Raw genomic sequence first — 5,440 nt, 5'->3', positions numbered from 1 at the left:
ATTAAAGTATTGGCATTCATAACTAAACACAAATCTCTCCCAAAGTCCCATGTGCAACCAAATACGTACCAAATTGTTTAATTCTATGGCTTTGGAATAATCTGACAAAGCATGAAATATGCTTAAACTGTAAGTGTGTCAGTTCCTCTTCAACATGTTGAAGGATACCGCAGCATGGGCTCTCTCTCTTGCTTGTACTTTCTTATCTTCCTGTTATGGAATCCTTGCTGTCCACTCAGTGTAATCATGAAGACCTTGCTGTCTAAGAAGGAAGTGGGAAGTCAGTGCCTCTGCATCTCGTGGCCACACTTCAACCAAACTGAAGGAATCTTGGTGATTTCTTCCTCCTATATATATAGGAGTTCTGTGGTTCTTCTCTGGATTGAAAATAGTTGTTCTTTTCAATCCCTTTATTGTAAAGGAGTCGTTCTCTATGTATTTCTGTTTTGTCAAACTGGTTTGTTCCAGGATTGAAAACAGTTTGAAAAACAACTAGTGAGTCTGTTCAGATAGGATTGCCGCGGTCAGTGCAATCCCAGAGTTGTAAACAAGTCAGTCCAAGAATGATTGTCGCGGTCAGTACAATCCTTGTGTTGTGACTTGTAATCTGTTTTTTTTTTTTTCACTAGTGATTTGGTTTGGTCTTAATTTCAAGAGTTAAAGGCCACCCAGATATTTTTCCTCGATAGGGTATTTACTGCGTTAACAAAAATCTGTGTTCTTTATTGCTTTAGTTGGTTTGTTTGATTGTTCAATACATTCTATTCGATCAATATCCACTCTCAGGATTGATCACCTAGTTGCAATTCCAGAGAAAGTTTATTTGTGAGTCTATTCACCCCCTTCTAGGATCATCAATTGGTATCAGAGCGGGTCTCTAACCTGTGTTAGTGTGTTCCTCTGGACTCCTAGAATGGATCGTGATAGAGTCTCTAGTTCCATTAACTCTCCTCTATATTTTGATGGGAAAGATTACTCTCAATGGAAAGTAATGATGATGGCTTTCCTGCAATCTCAAGAGGATAAATTATGGAACATTATAGAGAAAGGTTGGATAGAACCAACTAAAAGGGAAGCTGAAACTTCAAATCTTATTCCTAAACCGAGAGGTGAGTGGACTGTTGCTGAGCAATCTGATCACAAATGTGATACTAAAGCTCGTTATAGCCTTTTCGCTGCCTTGTCGGATAAGGAAAGAAAAAGAATTACAAATTGTCCAACTGCTAAAGCTTCTTGGGAATTACTTCAAACCACTCATGAGGGTAACAAAAAGGTGAAGGCACAAAAACTTCAAAGCCTTGTGCTCGAATTTGAAGAAATGACTATGAGAGAGGATGAATCTGTTGATGACTTCCATAGTCGCCTCATCAATGTTACCAATCAATGTCATGGGTTGGGTGATCCTATTATAGAACATAGAATTGTGAAAAAGTTTCTTCGAGCTCTTCCTCCTAGTTTTGAGGCTAAGCAAATTGCCATTGAGGAAGCTCAAGATCTTGATTCATACTCATTAGATGAGCTTGTGGGAAATTTGAAAACCTTTGAGTCAAAAAGGAGAAAGGGTAAGAAAGAAAAAACAATTGCTCTAAGCACCTTGAAGAAAGAGGAAGACCGTTCTGATTTTAATCTAGAAGAATTTGCTCTTCTCACAAAACAGTTCAAAAAATTTCTTAAATCTGCAAGGTCTCCCTCTTCTAGCTCTAGAAATTTTTCTGGTTCTACTTCTTCCAAAAGAAATCAGAATGATGATGTTTCAAATGACAAACACTCAAAGTCCTCAAAGTTTATTCAAAAGAAGTCTTTTGGTGAAAAACCAAAATGTTTTGAGTGTCAAGGATATGGTCATCTTGCTGCTGATTGTGCAAACAAAAAACTTAAGTCTCAATCAAATAGAGCTTTTAAAACCTCTTGGAGTGATAGTGAATCGGAAACACAGTCCGACCATGAAGAGGAGAATGTTGCCCTTGTTGCTACCACTCAAAATGAGTCCTCAGATGAATCTGATGATGATGAGCACTCTGAGAAGGTAGCCTCTAACAAGTTCGAGCAACTGTACAAAGCCTCAAAAATAATGATTGGAAAGATTGAGGAATTGAAGGATCAACTTGCTGTTTGTGAAAAAGAAAAAACTGGGATCGCAGAGAAGTTGCAATCCTGCAAGAAGAAGTGGGAAATTGAAAGAAATGCATTGGTAAGTCAAGTGGAGACTCTGCAAGAGAACTTGAATGCTCAAATCAGGTTAGTTAATTCTCTAACTTCTGAAAAATTTTCTCTTGAAAAATCCTTACATGATTCTCAAGAAAAGTTTTCAAAATTTTCAATTGGATCTGATAAGGTTTCCAAAATGATTGGAATGGGCAAAGTTGATAGGGATAAAAGGGGTCTTGGTTTTCATTATGGAGAAAGCTCCTCTAAAAAGCCAACTATTTTTGTGAAAAGTAAATTGTTGCCTAAAGAAACTGTTCCTAAGTCATCCAAAAGGTTCATTCCCATTTGTCACTATTGTGGTATCTCTGGACACATTAGACCAAGGTGTCATCAACTCAGAAAAGGTCCTCAAAAGTCTACTGGATCTCATGAAAACTCTTTGCTTCTTTCTTTACAGTCATCTCTGGAAAAATCCTTGAAAGAATTTGGAAGGATTGCTAAACTTGTTGCAATCCCGAGAAAAGAAAAAATTGTTTGGACAAAGAAAAATAAGTCATTTCATCCCCTTACCCCTGCTGATTTTAAGCCCTTTGACATTTGTGGAACTGATTATGAACCCTCTGAAATGTGTCTTCTATCCTCTTTTTGTTTCTCACAAGTTGAAGAAAATGATTCCATTGCTACATGCTTGGTTGCTCTTACTGCTCTTTCATCTAGAAGAGTTGATACTTGGTATTTGGATAGTGGGTGCTCTAGGCACATGACAGGTGATAAAAACTGGTTCTCATCTTTCTATGATGAGGTTATCAGTGGTTCTGTCACTTTTGGTGACGGAAAGAAAGCAAAGGTTGTGGGAAAAGGGATTGTAACTGCTCCTGGTATCCCAAATTTAAAAAATGTGCTATATGTTGAAGGGACTCCAAGCTAATCTTATCAGTGTGAGTCAATTGAGTGATGATTTTGAAGAGGTTAGATTCAATAAGCTGAGATGTCTTGTTCTTGATGGTAAGGGTAAGAGTGTCATGGGTGGACTACGATCCAAAGATCATTGTTATTGTGTTAATGCTAATGATTCTATTTCATCTCAGATTTGTCTTAGTTCTTCCTCAGCTGAAGATACTCTAAATCTTTGGCATAGACGCCTTTGCCATGTGAACTACCAAGACTTGGTCAAGCTCTCTAACAAAGAAGGGGTAAGAGGTTTGCCTAAATTGAGTGGGAAACCAACAGGTATGTGTGATGGCTGCAAACTTGGTAAGCAAACTCGTTCTTCACATAGGGTCATTAATTATGTGTCTACTTCACAACCTTTGGATTTAATGCATATGGATCTGGTTGGATCTGTTCAAACTAGAAGCTTAGGTGGTAAGAAGTACATGCTTGTTCTAGTCGATGATTTTTCTAGGTTCACTTGGGTGAAATTCTTGAGTGAAAAAACTGATGCTTTTGACAACTTTCAAAGCTTGTGCAAAATGATTTTAAATGAGCAATATTCTTCAAATAGATGCATTGTAAGACTTAGAACTGATCATGGAACTGAATTTGAAAATGCTTCATTTGATAAGTTTTGTTGTGAAATGGGAATTAAGCATGAGTTTTCGGCTCCCAAAACTCCTCAACAAAATGGTGTTGTGGAAAGGAAAAACAGGGTCTTAATTGAAATGGGGACGGTTATGTTGAACTCTGCTAATCTTGCTCATACTTTTTTGGGCAGAAGCGGTTAGCAATGCTTGTTATACCATCAATAGAGTCATCTTTAGACCAGGAACTGAAAAAACTCCTTATGAGATTTTGAAAGGAAAGAAACCAAATGTGAGCCATTTGAGAGTGTTTGGCAGCCCCTGTTACATCTATAGGGATAGAGAATATCTTGCCAAATTTGATGCTAAAAGTGACAAAGGAGTCTTTCTTGGTTACTCATTAAATAGTAGAGCTTATAGGGTGTATAACAAGAGAACCTGTTCTATGATGGAAACCATTAATGTCTCTATTGATGACTCATTTGTTCTCTCACATGCTCCTTGTATAAGTTTTGATCAGGCACTTTTTGAAAAGGAGAAGAATGATGGTGTTGCTGCTGAAGGCCAAGAAGATGAAGAAGCTTCAGATGGGAATGATGATACCTCTGCAATCCAGCCTATTTACAGAACTGGACAGCAGCAAGTGCGTAAGGATCATTCCTCTTTTGACATCATTGGTGATGTGAATGATGGTCTGAAAACAAGGAGACAAGCAAAAAGGGTTGTAAGCAATCTTTCTGTTCTTTCGTGTTTCGTTGCAAAGCATCGAGAAGATATTAGTATCATTACATTTTATGGTTTTGTTTCTGTTATAGAACCTAAAAATGCTAAAGAGGCTTTGTGTGATGTTAATTGGATAAATGCCATGCAAGATGAATTGAGTCAATTTGCTAGAAATGATGTGTGGTATTTGGTTCCTAGACCGGATTCTTCAAATGTCATTGGAACAAAATGGATTTTCAAAAACAAATCTGATGAAAAGGGTTAGATTACCCGCAACAAAGCAAGGCTTGTTGCCCAAGGGTATTCTCAAGTTGAAGGTCTTGATTTTGATGAAACTTTTGCCCCCGTTGCAAGACTCGAATCTGTTCGTCTTCTTTTTGCCAGTGCATGTCATTTGAGGTTTACTCTTTATCAAATGGATGTAAAAAGTGCATTTTTAAATGGTGTTCTTCAAGAAGAAGTTTATGTTGAACAACCTGCAGGATTCATAGATCCTATTCAAGCTAATCCTGTGTATAGACTCAAGAAAGCTCTCTATGGGCTGAAACAAGCTCCTAGAGCTTGGTATGAGAGACTTTCCTCTCATCTTTTGGATAAAGGCTATGCTAGAGGCTCAATTGACAAAACCCTGTTTGTAAAAAGAACTTCTCATCATTTAATTCTTGCTCAAATCTATGTGGATGACATTGTTTTTGGTTCAACTTCAGATTCATTTATTAAAGAATTCACTGATATCATGATAAATGAGTTTGAAATGAGTTTGTGTGGCAAATTAAATTATTTTCTTGGTCTGCAAGTCCAACAAAGGAGTGATGGTCTTTACATCTCTCAAACTAAATATGCTAATGACCTTGTGAAAAAGTTTGGTTTGGAAACTGCTACTGCTGTCCGAAATCCAATGGGAACTAGTTCAAAACTTGATGCAGATTTGGCTGGAACTAGTGTTGATCAAACCTTGTATAGAAGCATGATAGGAAGCTTGTTATACCTTATTGCTAGCAGACCCGATATTTCTTTTAGTGTTGGTGTTTGTGCTAGATATCAAGCTA

Source organism: Rosa rugosa, chromosome 5 (genome assembly GCF_958449725.1).
Source record: "Rosa rugosa chromosome 5, drRosRugo1.1, whole genome shotgun sequence".
NCBI classification, from domain to species: domain Eukaryota; kingdom Viridiplantae; phylum Streptophyta; class Magnoliopsida; order Rosales; family Rosaceae; genus Rosa; species Rosa rugosa.
Note: the sequence above shows the minus strand (reverse complement) of the source record.